Source organism: Lacerta agilis, chromosome 10, assembly GCF_009819535.1.
Source record: "Lacerta agilis isolate rLacAgi1 chromosome 10, rLacAgi1.pri, whole genome shotgun sequence".
NCBI lineage: Eukaryota > Metazoa > Chordata > Lepidosauria > Squamata > Lacertidae > Lacerta > Lacerta agilis.
The window spans coordinates 47,979,560-47,997,974 of NC_046321.1; the positions used below are offsets into that span (position 1 = coordinate 47,979,560).

Sequence of the window (18,415 nt, forward strand, 5' to 3'; positions counted from 1 at the left end):
TATAATGCTAACACGTTTTCACCATATTGCAAGATTGTAGTAATTCTTCAAGCAAGAGTTATTATCGAACCTTAGAGGAATGGCTTTTATTTCCACTGAGCAATAATGGCAGCTGAAAAAGAAATTGAAAGTCTTTCTTTTTCTTTCAAGTAGAGTAAATTCTACTCGCAGGCCTTACATTATCTATGCCATGTAGAGGGTTGGGTGCAATGTTCTTAGCCCTTAAAATTTACCTCAGGGGGTTGCCCATATTTTGGGGGGTCCCATGGGCTCATTTGCAAATGAGATAACCTGTGGTGGGCAACACGCTCGTACCACAGCCACACAAATCCTTCCATTGTGGCTTCAGGCTCTAGGATGTTCAACCTCCACAACAATTAGGTCTCAAAAAGGCCTTTTGTTTTGATGGGGTGGGGAGAAGTGAACCATTCTCTCCTCAGTCACCATCTCCCATTGCAATTAGGCTTGGGGGGAAAGCCTAATGGTTCAAGCCTAATTGCAGTAGGGAGCATTTTTTATGCAGGGGCAAGAGCTAGGAAGGGAAGGGTTAATCTTGCTTTCCCAAGTTGCCCCCCCAAAAAAATCACCCCTTCTCCATTGTAATTAGGCTTGAAGGAAGCCTTCTATTATAAAGAAATGTTCCATTGGCTACAACTCATTGTGGTGATTAATGTTTCCCTCCCAAACTATGACCCCCTCAAAAAAAAAAAACCAACCTTATTCACTAAAATGTTCATCTTTATTTTAGCAGAAAGAGGGGCAGGGCTTGGGAATGGGATGTTACGTTTTGCAGAGAAGGAATCCTGTACTCTCTGTCTTTACTTCCTACATAGCACCATGCCTGAACCCTCCCCATTCTTCCATCTTTATCCCTTTTCCTGTCATTTCTCATTTTCCCAGAAGCTCCACAGTACTACTGAAAGAGAAAGTCCCCATGTCTGTGGATGCCTGTGGTTGAATAGTGGCAAGGATGTTATTTGCCGTTTATCCCAACAATACCCAAAGCAAATGTAAAAAGACCTAGCATGCACATTCAAAAGAAGCTAGAGCGGTGGTTCCCAATTAGCTAAGTACTGTGGCTCTCCTGTTTTTCAAAAGCCAAGCCATAGACCCCCTGCTTTTGAAAATGTTGATATCTCTATGGTAGTTTTTGTTATGTGAATGGGGCTGTGGAACCCCTGGATGAGTTACAAGGACCGCCTGGGTTCTGCAGACCACCCATTGGGAACCGCTGAGCTAGAGAATTACAGGAGCCTCACATTTTGTGCTGTTGTTATTCAACTGAGAATAATTTAAAGATAAAATAGTTGTATGCTGTGCAAAAGATCACTGGACAAAAAGTCAGTCATGCCAGTTGATCATAATATCCCCTTTTGGCCTTTGCAATCTAAGAATCTGTGACCTTCAGGTCAAACAGCAACGGGTATCTGTTTATCTCTTTTCCAAAGGCTGGCGAGCCCCAAGGTTTGGCTAATCAGGGACTTACTATTGTTTGTTTTTTAGCTACTACAGTAATTACTTGGTGGTGTTTGATACTTCTGTTGTTGTTTATGCACTATGCATATAAGATGGTGGTCTTCTCTCCCAATAATGTTTTGAGGAATTCATTGCTCTTATGGAGATGTAAAAGAATATTGACAGGTTGCAAAATGTTAATTTTCCAAGTGCACCTTTTAGCACTTGGTGGTGAAATAGCTTATCCCCATGGGATACAGAAGTTGGGAGTCCTGCTGGTTTTGTTTACTGGTTTTTTTATTTTGGAAAAGGAAATTTGTCCTCTAGCACTAAAGAGGGGAAGAACAACTTTTTTTTTCAAAAGAGGGGAAAACAAATGTTGTGAGGGAAAGGAAATGGCAGTGTGTTTATTGCGGTTTTTTGTCTGGTGTTAAGAGCATAGAATCATAGAGTTGGAAGAGACCACAAGGGCCATCCAGTCCAACCCCCTGCCAAGCACAGTTCTAATCAACAGACCCACTTTTAATGGGTACAGAAGCACTTCCACTAGAGGGAGACTCATCTCAAGAGTTTAAAACAAGGGTAGCATTTTAATTAAATGATATGGGCATGGGCATTTATATTTACTTATATAAAGGTTTATATCCCATTATTTCCAGTCCAAAGGGCACCATACAAAATGAAAATTACAAGGGGGGAGCTAGAAAGAGCCACTGAACCCCATTTCTCAATGATCTCTGAAAAAGAGTGATTGTAACCAGTCTCTGGAAGGAAAACGAGGCCAATCTAATGCAACAATCCAACACATATTTACTAAAAAAAACCAAGGCCTACCATGTTCAACAGGGCTTACTTCTCAGGTAAGTATGCCTAGGATTGCAGCTGTAAGCACTTTTAAACCTGTTTTCAGGGACAGGGAACCTGCTGCCATCAAGATCAGGGTATCCCAAACTTGGGCCTCCAGCTGTTTTTGGACTACAACTCCCCATCATTCCAAGTTAGCAAGACCAGTCAGTGGCCAGGGATAATGGGAACTGCAGTTTCCCAAGATAGATAAACCCTGATCTAGATGCTATTGGACTCCAGCTCCTACCAGCCCCAGCCAGTATGGCCAATGGTGAGGGGACTTGTAATCCTGGAAAATCTGGAGGACCAAAGGTTCTACAGCCCTGTCTGATGAACCTTTTTTTTTAACAGGTTAAGCATTTCTGCCACTGTCCCCCTGACATGAACAAGGATTTTCACCATTAACCTACAACAGTATTAACAGGGGATGCACATTGCAAAGAGAAATGTATTTACTGTTCCACATGAAGAGCATTTTGCATGGTCAGTCATAAATTGCTCAGAATCTGAACGCACAGGAGACAGAACTGTGTCTGCTATTTTCTTACCTTACTCAAGCTTCAGATTCTGCCTTTCACCACCCTACTGATGTGGTAAAAGCAATATCAATAGATATGATACAAAAGGAAAAAAGAATGGGGAGGGGAAAGGAAAGGAAAGGAAAGGAAAGGAAAGGAAAGGAAAGGAAAGGAAAGGAAAGGAAAGGAAAGGAAAGGTGCGGAAAGGAAAGGAAAGGTGCAATTCACCTTCTGCTCATTCACTGGCCATTGGATGCATATAATTGCACTTTTAAAGCAGTTATATATATCTGTCCTTCCAGTGAACACTCAGGGCTGATTTCCATCCTTAAAGAAATCAGCCCTGAGTGTTCACTGGAAGAACAGATCCTGAAGCTGAGGCTCCAGTACTTTGGCCACCTCATGAGAAGAGAAGACTCCCTGCAAAAGACCCTGATGTTGGGAAAGATGGAGGGCACAAGGAGAAGGGGACGACAGAGGACGAGATGGTTGGACAGTGTTCTTGAAGCGACTAGCATGAGTTTGGCCAAACTGCGGGAGGCAGTGGAGGATAGGGGTGCCTGGCATGCTGTGGTCCATGGGGTCATGAAGAGTCGGACACGACTGAACAACAACAGGCTATATTGGAAGATGTGAGCTTAGTATAAATGAAGTGAAACAAACAAAAAAAAAAACATTTGAAGCATCTTTTGGTCACTCATGTCACCCCACATGTGCAAGGCCCCTTCGGGTTACACAGACTGAACTATCATTACTCAATGCCTTCATCAAGCTGCTCGTGTCTAATTTCCATTTTTATATAATTGCAAGAATTGTGGCATAAAAGCAGATCACCATGGAATCCACTTACGGTCTGCCTTAATTGCTGTTCTTTTTTTGTGGCATCTATTCCCATCCAAAGAACGGCGAATAAAGAATTTCACGATCTGCCACAATTAATCTGATGAATAATCAATGGCATTCAGTCAATTTGTTTAGCGATGCTGTTTAGCAATCTGCATGGGAACAAAAAGATTACGATACCCTGTCTAGTTAATAAAGACTTCGTTTTCAAGAACACTCGAGATTGCAGCATAAAGCGACAAAAACTAATCAAGGGGGAAATCAATGTTATGGCTTGCATTCCACTTTAAATATGTTTGATTCCAAACTTCTCTGTATGGGTTTGTTATGAAGGTTATTATCCTGCAAAGCAGCCTCATGGAAGCTGATCACACTCTTCTAGATTGTGTGATTTGACGATTGTGGTCACATAAAATTAATTTTAGGCAAACGTAATGTATAGCAAAAGGGAGGGGGAAGGTTTTATTGTAGATTATAAATATTGTTTTGGTGGAAAATGCCTTTCTACCCCTTTTATGGTGTCTGGAGGCATACTTATACAGTGTGTGAGATATGCGAGGAATGACTTTCCAGTTGAGACAGGTTCAGCGTGATTCCTACTGGCTTCCAAAAAAAAGAAAGAAGTCGCATTTTCTCTTTTCTCTGCCTACTTAACAACAGCGCTCTAACAATTATATCTGCTAGCAAAATATGTTGCATGGGACTATTACAGAGGAAGCTGCCATATACCAGATCAGCCTATTTGTCCATCCAAACCAAGAGTGGGGAGGTTGTTGGCCATCAGCTTCCATATGGCCAAGCTAGCATGTTCAGTGGTGAGATCATAGAATCGTAGAGCTGGAGGGTCATCTAGTCCAACCCCCTACAATGCAGCAATCTTAGGTAAAGCATCCATGACAGATGGAATCCAACCTCTGCTTAAAAACCTCCAAGGAAGGACAGTCCACAACCTCAAGATGGGAGACTGTTCCACTGTCCAACAGCTCTTAGTGTCAGAATGTTCTTCCTGATGTTTAGTCGGAATCTCCTTTCTTGTAACTTGAAGCCATTGGTTCGAGTCCTACCCTCCAGAGCAGGAGAAAACAAGCTTGTTCCCTCTTCCATGTGATATCTGAAGATTGCTATCATATCTCCTCTCAGTCTCTTCTTTTCCAGGCTAAACATACCCAGCTCCTTCAACCATTCCTCATAAGGCTTGGTTTCATCAGAGATTATGAATACTGTTGTCTTGTTAGATGTTGTTACATCTGGAGGGCCACATGTCACCCATCCCTGATCTAACCTACCTGCTCAGACGGGCAGCAGCTCTCCTGGATTTTAGATAGTGGTCTTCCCCATAACTTGCTACCTGATCTGTATATATAACTGGAGACACACGGGATTGACCCTGGAACTATCTGCATGCAAACCAGCTACTCTGCCCCTGAGCCATGTCTCCTCTCTGTAGGGCTCTCATAAATATAACAATGGAGGTAACAGCATAAAGTGGGCCTTTAAACATCAAGCGCTACGCTGTGCAACACAGCATCTGTGTTGGATTGATCTCACCTATCACATATATAGAAAACGATACTTGGCAGTAGGAAAGGACCTCTGTGAATTGTTTTTTGAAGTAAGAGCCTGGCAATAGAGACACCAATCCATAAGGAAGCCAGTTTCAATACCAGAGCCCGACCTTGGAACATGGAAAATAAAAGATAAAAAGAAAACGAAACAAAGAAGAATGCATCTCCGAGCAAATGTAAGATTTTGTCATTTCCTCCTTTCCTTGCCTCCCCACAATGAAATGTTCCTTAATCTATAGCTGCATGGCAGGATGAAATTCTGTAAGGGTTCTTTCCTCCTTCCTGAAGATTCATGCCGAGGGGGAGAAGATTCCCTGCAGCTTTTGCTTGCCATGTGGCCATTAGAGGCAGGAGAGCCTCTTGGAAAGGGAAGCCAAACATATTGGTACTTCATACGTATGTATAGCCTACAGATATAGAAATAACAGCCCAGCGGCTTACGAGGATGTGGAGCAATCGTTTTTCTCCTTGTCTCGGAATGAGAGGATACTGGACAACCCATTTGTTTGGGAATCATTTGGATTTGTTTGCAGGGAGCTTAGATGACCTTGCTTCAAAGCAAGGGTTATCCCACACTTTCCAGGCCACTTCCTCATCTCGCTTTTGTTATCGCAAAAAGTTCAGTCTTCGGGGAATGTGGGTTTCCCAATCAACAATAATTGTGCAACTGGAATTTGCTGGTATGTGATGGAATCCCACCTGAAAACGGCGACAGTCTGGAAGTTCATGAGGCTGTAAGCCTTATTTCCCATTGCCTGGATATACGGTAAGTCCCACTGAATCCAATGGTTTCTTATTTCTGAATACATATGTGTAACCTTTCACTGTGGATCTTTAATGCTTTAACATTTGCTTCTGTCTCGAAGATTGCCGTTGCCCTTTCCACCATGAGCACCGGCTACTGAGCTAATTCAGTGCTCTGATCCTGTGAAACCTCTTCGACAGCAATCCTAAATTGCTTCCAAGACACCTTAACCCTTTTCTTCCATAGTGCAGCATAACTGGAAGCATCAAAGAGTATGACTAACTGGAGGCGTGGTACAAAAAAAGGGGCCGTACTATCAGCTGAGATAGGACGTGATGTCATCTTTATCTTGAGAGCTTCAGAATTCATGGGACTACATATCTGAATTAATTAATCATGTGTAGAGTGTAGTCTACCCAAAGGTAAATTCCACTGAGTCAATGGGGTGCTCTCTCTCAGGTAAATGGGTATCTTACTGTGTTTCCCACATATTGCTTCCAGTAAAAAATATGGAAGGCATGTTTCCATGTGCAAAACTACATATATGATATTGTGGGAGTATATTGCATTTATCCTCTATAAAAGGGGTTTCCAGCCCCACAGCAAACAAATAACCGCATTTTTAATATAGCAGACAACATACAGGCAACCCCAAATTTGTGTGAGAATTGCATTCTGGGTCATCGTGCACGACAGCAGAGCGTGCATAAGCCTGTTCTGCCCCATTCTGCCCCCACTCCCATTACACCCCCCTTTCCCAGCCACTTCCAGGTCACTGTGATGGGCACGCGCACAATCACACATCAATTGGACGTGCATAAATTGATTGTTGCCTGCACACCCCCAACCCCAAATGACCACATAGAAAAGCAGGCAAACACACCTCCCCCCCCCCCGCAAAGAAACAGCCAAATCTCATTTCCAGCGCCATCATACCATTAAAATTCACATCACACATTTCTTGATTTTTGTGAATGGGAGTACAGGACCCTCTAAAACTCAAGCAAATAGCTAACAAACGCTTGAAATATAGTGATAAATGGGGGTCCCCTATACATTTAGGCTCTAATGTGTATTTTGCCAGTGCCTTGAATCTCAACAATCTGGAAGCCTCCACTATTCATAACATTTTTTGTACGCTGTGGGGTTAAATGGAAGGTGAAGGTTTTTCATCGTAATGAAATGCATTTAAAATTAGTTTTAGATAAAGAAATGTACAACTTAAACACAGTAGCAAAGTGCAAGATAATCAAACACCCCAGAGATAAATCTCTTAATATGACTGGAAATACAACAAAGAACCTGTTTTGGGGTTGTTTTTTAATATTATATATCTAATTTCCTATATTAGCCAAGATCAATATGGGACGAAACAAGTGAAGGAAATGATACAGCAGGGTAGATCTGAAGGTGCCTAGATATTACTGTGATAAGAGTTTCAGAAATGCTTGAACAGACAGCACAAAAGAACAGAGCAGAATCTACATGGCATAAATTAAGAGCAAACAGAGCACAACAGTTCTGATAAGGTTTTCTGCAGTCTTCCTCCTCCCCATCCACCATCTATTTCCCTTACTAGGTAATCCTTGAAACATTTTCGTCTAGGGTATGGTGTTTCAGGATATTAGCTGAAACTTTCATAATCTTTCAGTCCCCTCCGCCCTCCACCCCCTAAAATGCTAATTCTAGATCACACACAGTTATGGATGTTATTGGTCTCGCTGAATTTCAAATGAAGTGTACACCACCTCTTCAATTAGAAAATCTCAATGGAGGTGAGATCTGCCCAGGTTTTACCCTGTGATTGATAAAAGTACTCTGCTCTATTTTGATGACCCAGATCCTGCATTAAAACACTGGGAAACAAAGCGTACTCTTCAACTGAAGAAAAGCTGTGCCTGATTGTTTTAATTAGTGCATTCATTTTCTGCATTTAATATACAGGAAGGTTATTAGACTATTATTTTAAATGATTACACATACTTTTTGTTGTGGCAAACCACATGCAACTACACTGTGAGAGAAATGTTATCCATTTCCCCTCAAATCATGTCTGGCCTATTTTTGTCAAGGAAATAAAAAGCATTCTACAAACGATGCTAAGAAACTCATTTAAGCTGCATTCCTTTGCTAACTGAACTTGGTGGGACTTACTTTTGAGTACGGGTGCATTGAATTGCAGTTTTAATATGGGGTAATTCATTTGTTCATTCTCAAGGAATCCATTCTCAAGGAAATCGGCCCTGAGTGCTCACTAGAAGGACAGATCCTGTAGTTGAGGCTCCAGTACTTTGGCCACCTCATGGGAAGAGAAGACTCCCTGGAAAAGACCCTGATGCTGGGAAAGATGGAGGGCACAAGGAGAAGGGGACGACAGAGGATGAGATGGTTGGACAGTGTTCTTGAAGCTACTAACATGAGTTTGGCCAAACTGCGGGAGGCAGTGAAGGATAGGTGTGCCTGGCGTGCTCTGGTCCATGGGGTCACGAAGAGTCGGACACGACTGAACAACAACAATTCATTTGTTATCCATGTAGGTTAACAAGCAAAAAAAAAAAAATTCTAAACAGTGAATGTCAATTCTAGCCAATGTAGGTATTATATTTCAATGTCCCTTGTGAAAATGGCCAGAATCAGAGACCCTGGAAGAATCTACTTGACTTCATTACGATTACTGTGGTTGGAATATTTTTGTAGAATTGTAGAGTCCCTGAGGGTCATCTAGTCCAACCCCCTCCAATTTATACATATTAAAGCCCTAACTCATAAGGCAGCTTCCTAGGCTCACTTCTGTGTTACATACATGATTTGGAAAGCAAAGTCTGAGTGAAGAACACATGCAACTGGCTTACATACAGACTCATAGCTGAAAACTGTGTCGCTTATTAAGAAGCCAGACTTGTATACAGCTCATTCAGAAAACAAATCATTCCCTGCCCCAATGTTGCAGCAATATATGCCTGAAAAGCTCAGTATATATAGCTAACGTGCATATTGCTCAATTAACCCATCACTTTCCACATGTACAACATTGGTGAATGTTGACCATTAAACCAATTTAACAGTTGACTGAAAAATCTTGAGCACAGCTTGCAGCATTTGAAAATAATTTTGTTTTAGCATATTTATTTATTACTATTTGCGGGGGGGGGGAGGTTGCCTTTACTCCTCTTCCCTGAATGCAAATTCCATTGACTTCCGTAGGATTCCGTAGGATTTTGCTTCCAAGTAAACGGCTTTACGAGCCATATGCTTCGCGGTTCATAGGAATACAACTGGCAGCACATCAAACGGTGAAATCAAATATTACGGTATCTCGACGACTTTTTCAGTATGCCAGCGGGTGGGTCCGATATATACTTGTATGCATATTATGGCAGAATCCCAAAAACCTTGGGCACATCTGCGGAGAGATGCCTGGGGCAAATATAGAAACCGAACGGAGCGACCAACTGCCTCCCTCTCCCAAGATTAGTAGCAGTTGTGGCTGGGGGAAGCTAATTGTCAACTTCATCGGAGGAAATTGGCAGCGCCAGCTCTTCCGCCCCTTTCCTAGACGCATATCCATCAAGGGAAGCGTTTAAAACTTTTGCCATGCCTGGGCGAACTTCAAATGGCGAGCAAAACGCTAATCACCAAACGACACAGTTGGTTAGAGCGTGGTGCTAATGATGCCAAGGATGCAGGTTCGATTCCCATTATGGGACATTCCTGCATTGCAGGAGAGTGACCCCACAGACAGGTTCCCTTCCATGCTTCTATGGGACGTTGTCCTTTTATAGCGCGTCGCAGCAGTCTTGCGGGGCCCCTCCTCCTTCTCCCTGCTCTTCCTCCCCGCTTCCGCCCCCCCTCAACCCCTCTCCTGCTTTTGGGGACGGGCAGCGCCTACCCAAAAAACCTTTCCATGCGACACCAGGGGGGAAGCGTCGCGCGTGCAAAAAAAAAAAAAGGAAAAAAATGCCCACCCGTCTCCATTGACGCGATCCACCCAACCGGGTTTTCCGGAGTGGCGACGAGACGAGGCCCTCCGGCGATTGGTTGACGCGGCCAGCTGCAGCCAATGGGCTGCGGGGAAGGCTTTCCTCATGGCAAGCGGGCGCCGGGCGCCGGAGTTCCAGTAGGGGAAGAGGGTCGGCCGCCGAGGGGGTCGCTGCTCGCGCTCTGCTGGCGCGGAGGCTCGCCACTTGCTCGCTAGCCGTCCCCGGAGGCGCCCTTCTTCTTCGCCGCGTTTCCGTTCGACATGCGCGGCTTCGGCGTGTGCTGATTTCTTGCGACGAGTAGAGTCGCCAGGCGAGGCACCCGGCAGGCGCTGCTGCTGCCGTCTCCAATGTGGGGATCGCCGTCCGGCGTACCGACGAGAGCACCTGGGCAGCTTCGTGACCGGAGTCCTTCTCGTCGAGGGTGAGTCTGTGCTGCAGCAGAGACCGGGTGGTGGTGGTGGTGGTGGAGGATTTGCTTTCTGTGGTGTGGGGCACTTTCCGTAGAATCCCTCAAAGGAGGTCGCGCAGGATCGCCGCCCCCCTCCGCCCTCTTAGCATCTCCTGCCACTCTCCAAGAAAAGTCCCCAGAAACTGGTTACTGGAATAGGAAATCTAGCTAAAACAGAGCCTTAACTTCTACCAGTGATCATCTTTTCAAATTCCTCAGTGGTAAGTTTTAGTCTGCACTTAATGAGGGACTTGATACCCCCCCCCCCCATTTACTTAAGAGTAAAGCCCACTGTTTTTTTAAAAATGTTTTAATTGAAGATTTTCTTGGGTTACAAAAGTACCATCGTCTCTGTTTTCAGATCATAAAATCCTTTCTACAGATCGGTTATCTTCGATGTGAGACGCTAATGTTGTATATAGTATAAGTTTGGGGGAGAAGAGAGGTGGGGGGTAAACCCCACTGTGGACTGCGTGCGTCTTGCGTGGAATGTTACTTCGCCTCTTTTATATACGTGCATTTTGATTCGGGCTGGTCAAGGTGAATTACGGAACCGAGACACGGAGTACTAGTTAACTCTCATTAAGGTTGGATAGCGAGAGATTGCTCTCCTTTCTCTGTTGTAAGGGATACATTATTCAGTTCAATCCGCCGTTGCTTCTGTTTGGAAAAGGGTGAGTGCTTTAAGGCTGAACCCTCTAACGCCGCACAGAGTCCACTTTTACTGGGAGTAAGCCCATTTGAACTCGGTGGAGCCTACTTTTGAGTAAAGCACCCGTAGAATTGGATCTGCAAGAAGAAAGGACTATGCGTGCATTGGTGTGGGGGTGTGCAAACCTAGAATTCGGAGGGTTTCGCTTGCAGAAGAATCGCGTCCAGAATGGGGTTGGTGCAACTTTTTGTTGTAACTTTCTCAAGCAGGATCTAAAACAGCTTTTAATTTTTAACTTGGCATGGCTATGCCTTCTTCATGCCCCTGCCCCAACCACCACGAAGAAATAGAAGTATCAGGAATAGAGCATAGCACTAGGAACTAGTGGAACTATTTATTATATCAAGGTCAGGGTATGTGTGTCATTAAATCTCTTTGCACTTTTTTATTTATTAAAAAAACTATATTTATCTCTTATGCCTATAGCAATAAACTGTTTCGCTGCGATCAAAAGGATGCATTTAAAGAGCACGCAGCCAGTGTGGCAGTTGCTGAGGAATATCTGCCACTTTATATATTTATTTATACAGTCCATGCAAGGAAAGCTCCCATCTGTCTTTCTAGCAGCGGGCCATGGCTATAGATGGGTGTGAGTTTCAGGGAGTCTGCCTGAATCAGGCTCCAGATGTGTGAGCTCAGCTGTTGTCTGTCACTTGGGTGACAACTGGCTCTCCCCCCCCCCCAAATACAAGCAAGGCTTTGCTTTCTCCATTATCCTCAGTCAAGTGTCAATGTTTCAACTCCCTCCTATTATTTTGTATATACAGGGCAGCCCCATGGGAGTTCCTTTGGCGATCCCTAACAATATGTCTGGGTCTTGGTTCTTTAAAGTTGTAAAGGGATGGGAGGAATGTTTTTTTTTAACTCTTGAAGGTGAAAACCATCTAAAATTCAGTTTTAAGGTGCAGAGTTAGCCTTTACTACTTCACTTAGAAAGTGCAATGAACGAACGTTAATCTCCCCTCCCCTTTCCAAACAACATTGAGTCTTAGCTTGGAGATCTAAAACTTAAAGCAGTAACCGTTTATTTTGGCTGACTTGGCTGGGGGGGGGCGGGGGCGGGACTCATCTTAAGGTGTATATGTGGCTATGTTTGGGCCTAGCTCCGAAATCTGTCACTGTTCCCACAGCTGGGGGTTGAGGAAAACAAAATAAAGCTCTTTTTTGTACTAGCTTTAGTGTTTTTAAATGCCATCAACCGGGAACCTTGAAGCACAGTGGGGAAGATTTTACAACTCCCAGCGCAATCTTGATGCAGAAGATTTAAAGGCTCTCCCTGTGTATTTCCCACATACTAAAACAAAAAGGTGACACAAATAAATGGCTATCATGCCTTTTTCCATAGCTTGAGGTGTGATTGAGAACATTGACCTTTAGCTAGCGGTTTCCCCACCCACTTTGCCTGCAGCAAATTTAGCAGAATCTAGGTTTTTAAGAATCATTTGGCCCATTTCCCAAGTATTTCAGTTCATGTGGAAGGTTCTGTTTTCAGTTGCTCGCTAGAGGAAACGTTTAGTCTTTATTGATGCTTAAGTTTTAAAAGTAAATATTCCAGCAACAGACATGGATTTTTTTTCCCCAGCAAAAGCGGGTAGAAAGCTAAAAACAATTACAGCTTGATCTTGTGAATGTTTACTTGGAAAAAGTCCCACTGCACTAAAGGGGGGCCTCATGACTGTGTAAGCCTAAAGCTGTAATCCTAGGCATCTTTAGTTTGAAATGAGTCCCATCAAACTCTGTAAGACATAAACTTCCAAGCTAACTTTGCTTAGGATCACAAGGCAAGTTGTAGATTTTATAATTTGGGAGCCACATGGCTATTTTCTCTTTGTATTAACAGATATTGCAGTTGGGTCAGCCTTAGTTATCTAGGCAAACTTTAACATCAGCTGGGTGGTGGTGGAAACCTTACAGGGTTAATAGCTGAGCTATTAAGATTGAAGTCAGATGTGGCTAAAAGCAACAGGGGAGTCTGGATTTCCCTAATATCCTGTAGTATAACTGAAAAGGTAATTGTATTTTAAAGGTTTTTAAAAACCCACCAAAAAACCCACACTGTTTCTGTTTAGGACTTTTTAAAAAAAGAAAAGCTAAATGGAACCCCAAAATGCTTTAATACAGTGGTTAATTGAGAATTACGGTAGGTGAAGATGAGATTTTAAAATCATGCAGTATGGGAATGTTTTTGCACAGAAATGAAAGTAATCCCAAAATTTTCTTGCTTAAATGACAAAGTTTGCCACTATAGAAACCAGGATGTAGACTTGTTATATCCATGTGAGTAGAAAATGTTATTAGAGACTATTGATAATAAAAATGCTTAGTCAAGAACATTATACTTGTCAGAGATGTTGAAATATTTTGTTTCTTGCTGCTTGGATAACTGAGGCGTACTTTGGCGAAACAAATGCGTCTCCCTTGGTTGTTAACTGTTTGGTCTGTCTCCCCCTATCGTCTGAGAAAATGCATGGGTTTAGTATGTCTTAAGTACATTGGAATCTCTTGTTTGCTCATAACTGGTGTGGGGACTCTGGGGAGTTATAACTCTGGGGGAAAGAGGGCCTTTTTGTAATTGTGCATGAACCTCAGCTCATTGCTGTGCACGTGTGCTTGACTAAGCAACAGTAACCAACCAGGCTCCTTTCATGTGTTGTGGGATTCCAACTCCCATCAGCCCCAACCTGCATGGCCAATGGCAAAGGGTGATGGAAGTTGTCATCCAACAACATCTGTAGGGCACCATGTTTGCTACCCCTGCCATATGCAGTAGGAACGACTTCATCTGTATCAGCAGCTTCACATGAAAAATAATAATAATAAAGGGATTGGGCCAACACATACCCAGCCTTCAGTAGAAAGCTAAGGTATTGAAAGTGACTCAAAGGCCTATGCCACATGTAGAACTGCCACCCTCTGCAGTAGGGTCAACATTTTCCAATAGTGGTATGGGAGTCAGAAACAAGAGAAATTCAAACCCCAGCCTGACATGCTGGAGGGGCTTTGGATGTTGTGGAGACATTCCTGCTGCTTGAGGCCCTCTGCCCCAGTGAAAAGACCCAGTGTGCCCATTGGAAGTATGGGCAGGCAGAACTAATGCCAGCTCAAACCCCTGAAATGAGGTCTTCTGGGGAAGAGGTAGAGCTGAACCAGCCAAGGATCTGCTGAATCCTACGTCAGTCTAGCTACTGGTGATGGTCCCAGTTCTGGCATTGCCACTCCAAAATGGAGGGGAATGCCTATTATCCTCTGCCTTGACCAATGAGAGCAGCAGAGCTTTGGGTGTAGTGGTGGCTTCTCCAGTTCATTCGACCATGCTCCCCCCCCAGCCAGAAGTTGGGTTTGCTTATTTCACATTATGCCCGTGAACAAACATACCAATTTGTACCTGACTAATGGCTGTGGCAAGGGGAAAGGAGGTAGAGGATAGGCTTTGGATGCAAAAGGCAGTATATAGCATTTTCTGGCTAGGTTGGGGAAAATCCTTGTCTGCAGTCTTAGAGAAGTGGGGGACCTTTAGCCCTCCATAAGTTACTGAACTGCAGCTCCCATCAGCCTTGGTAAGCATGGCCAATGGCTAGGTATGATGGGAGTTGTAGTTTAGCAAGATCTAGAGGACCAAATATTTCCCAAGCCTACCTGCCCCAGAGAACTGCTACCATTCAATGTAGGCAATATTGAGCTAGAAGAACCAGTGGTCTGGCTTGGTATAAGGAATGTTCTGTGTTTTGGTGAGCATACCTAGTCTCACCATTTGACCAAAATGATTGTAACCTTAAAACTAAACTGTAGATTGTGATGATGATGATGATGATGATGATTTGGTCTTATTGTGCCTTGATATGAATGAGCCTTTTGCCTGCTCTCCGTTTTGTCTGAACCAAGTAACTTTGCCTACCAGGTTTGGAACCATCCAGATTCCTAAACCAGCTGCAGACTGTGGTTTAGACTTCTATGTTACTCTGAAGCAGTTGACCAGAGTTTCCTGTGTCAGATAAAACAGACAGCTACAGTCAGAGGTTTCCTGGTTTAAACACACATGTGTAGTGGAAAGGCTTGTCCATGTCTCAGTTTAATAAGCAGAACTATGCTTGTCTGAATGCAACCAAATACTTGGCTAGTTGCTTCACATCACATTTTCAAGGCCCCTTCACACTAGAGCATAAAGCCATTCCAGTTTCTAGATAACATATCAAGGTATATGAGTGTGTGCTTGCCCTTTTCTCGCCTTTTATTGTCTTTACTATCTACAGTCTTTCTTTGCTTTTTATCTTAGCCAGACTGGCTTATCATTCCCCTCACAGTGATTATTACCTTTTCCTCCTCAGAAGTTGGAATATTCACAGATGTTCCGTGACACTACAACACTATTAAGGCACTAGTGTACTTGTGGCATCATTTTAAGATTAAGCTTTGAACAATAAGGCTAATGTTAGCAGTTGCTTTGACGATGGACCCTAGAGGTTCATTCATGTATAATTATTTGTCATTGTTTCCAAACAAACTTTTAGTAGCAAATGTGAGAACACCTTTCTCCTTGTCTTGTAGTGGAATTTCTAGTATAACCATGCAATTGAGACATCTGATGTTGTAGCTGCCATGAATATTGTGGGATAGCTGTTGGATATGTGTTCTCTAAACGTGAGCAGAATTTAACCATGTGAAACAATTTGTGTAAGGCTTTTATGTAAGGACAAGTTTGTTAACTCAGCCAGCTTTAATTGTTCGGTTTAATGGAAAAGGTAACCTGAAGTTACCTGTTTGGGGCATCAGTCTTCTAGGTATACAGGTCTTCTAGGTATACCTTCCCCCACTTGCTTATGGGTTTGCCATAACAGGAACTGGAGGGAGGGAATTTCTTTTCTTCATCAAGCTGAAGAATAGTGAGAAGCAACATGTTTTACAACTTATAGCACACTGATGTCATGACATTTCTGGCAGCAGTACTCAGACTAAATCAGATCATTTTCCTCCTTGCCAAAATGACAGTCTTTCCAGATGCGGTTTCCTTCGTTCTTGGTCCATTGTCAAAGGGTATTTCCAGTTCTTGAGATAAATTTCTCAAGGGCCCTGTAATAACTCTTAACTTTGTTTTTCTATTATATTCATGTTTAGACTTTGTTCTAACTGAATTAATTATCTTTGGAAGACTCCAGCAACGTGGTATGGCCATGCAGTGTGTATTCATTACAGCTTTTTTTTATCTGCAGAGAGATTTCCCACAATATGCACAATAATTAAGATGCTCCAGTCCATTCAAACACTTAAAAGCTGTCTTTAATAATAATAATAATAATAATAATGCTATAAAGGTGCTGTCATTTACCACCTTCTCTTCCCACTTCCCCCTTTCTCCCTTTTTTTGGGAGACGCAACAGACTTAAATGTACTTGAACACATTCAAATGCCTGGCCCAAGTGCAACTAACCCTGTTGGATTGTGGCCATAATTTGAAATACTGATGACCAAAGGCACGATAATACCATAAAGTTAACCTGCAGGATATTTCCCTACAAACTTTGCTGGTTCTTAAAAAATGTTTTCTTAGAACACTTCTCTTTTGCTGACCAAGCTGTTTAGAGGCTGGACACTGCAAGCAGCAGTGAAGACTTTATGTGCTGTAGTGGTTAAGAGACTGAGCTGCATATAAGTAAATCCCTGGTTTGGATTTTGCCTCTGCCATATACTCGCTAGATACCCTCAGTCTCATATTGGCAATATAGAAATAATACTAGTTTTATTTACTTTGCAGGGTTGTTGTAAATTGGATAATCCAAAAGCACTGCAAACAGTTGACAATGCAGCTGTTGGCAGGTTACTTTGTCAAAATGAAAGGAGATTCCCCACAGGTTTCCCTGCCGCTTCTTATGCTGGGATGGCACTTGCAGATTACAGCCGTACCTTGGAAACTGAACGGAATCTGTTCCGGAAGTCCGTTCGGCTTTCAAACGTTCAGAAACCTGCGGCCAGTGGGAAGCCCCATTGGATGTTCGAGTTCCAAAGAACGTTCACAACCGGAACACTCACTCCCAGGTTTTCGGCGTTCGGGAGCCAAAACGTCCCGAGTGCCAAGGCGTTTGGGATCCAAGGTACGGCTGTATTCCCTGCCCAGACAAAAAAAAAACAAACCACATGAAATACCTGTGCTTTTCTTCTAAACTGGTGATGACTCTCCCAACACCCAATTTGAAGACTTTCAGAAGCTTCTGGAAGGATCTTTCTTCTGATGTTAGATGGAATGTCTTCGGGTGCAGGCCTCTAACTAAGTGCAGGTCAGACCAGAGGCAAGATGAAGTCCATTACCTGTCAGTTGGCTATGTCTGCTTGAAATACATGCATTAAATCTTGCCATCAAAGGTATAGAAGCTTTTTGAGCTGCTCTGCTCTGTTCTACCTCACTTTACTGCCCTTCTTTTGGTCTGTAAGCCAGAATGTCTGGGATATGCCCAGGAATGCAAGCAAATCTATGAAGACATTAGAATGCTTACATTGCATTCAGCTGTGCCTTAAAAAAAAATGAGCTGCAGATCTCTCACTTTACAGTTGTGGTCTTTGCCTTCAGTAACAACTCTTGTTTTGAACTACTGCCAATTATGTACAACATTGGCAGCATGAAGCAGCTGTGTGTTTAAAAAAAGATAGCTTCTCTAACAACCTTCTGAGAATGCAATTGTGATTGTTTTTAATTTGAATAAGGATTCTTGGTTTCCTGTTACTTCCTCCTCCTTTTTGCTAAGCAACTTTCCCAATAGCTCCTATGGACAACATCCAACTTAAAGCCCATTGCTTTCGGTGGGTCCATTATTGAGTATGACATAGTGTTAGATATCACCCATTGCCTTTTCAATCTTGCAGAAAATGGCCCCAAAATGCCCATTTGCTGTAAGACTTGTTGAAACTAAGGACAGATCTACCAGCAATAGAGGGAAACTCATGTCTTTAAACACCTCCTGTAAAAGTGATTTTTCAAGCAGAGGGTAGGACTTAAAAGTTATATTAGTCTAAAGTATTTGATGCTTTTTTTCTAAACGAGACTAGGATATACCCATATGAGATAAGTGAGGTTTGTGTGTAAATAAAAGTTCTGGAAGGCATTCAGTGACTGCTGCAATACTGCAGTGTCATGCTAATACTGAATTTGGGCAGCATGCCAAGCCATGGTTAAGGAAGCTTGGTGTGAAGTCTGATTTACTACAGACCATTGTTGTGATCTATCAACAAAGCAGAACTGGGTACTATAATTTGAAATGTGTTTGCAAACCATGGTTTGGCATTACATCTCAATTGAGAAACTGCTAAGGCTCCT

General features: G+C 43.0%; 1 protein-coding gene across 1 annotated transcript in view; it reads left to right on the top strand.

Moving 5' to 3' along the window:
* Window positions 1-10,286: 10,286 nt before the first annotated feature.
* Window positions 10,287-18,415, top strand: part of PRICKLE1 (prickle planar cell polarity protein 1) — a 66,425-nt gene continuing 58,296 nt past the window's right edge. The window contains exon 1 of the mRNA XM_033161546.1: window positions 10,287-10,373. The gene's annotated coding sequence lies outside the window, so the exon portion shown is untranslated. The remainder of the gene's footprint in view (window positions 10,374-18,415) is intronic.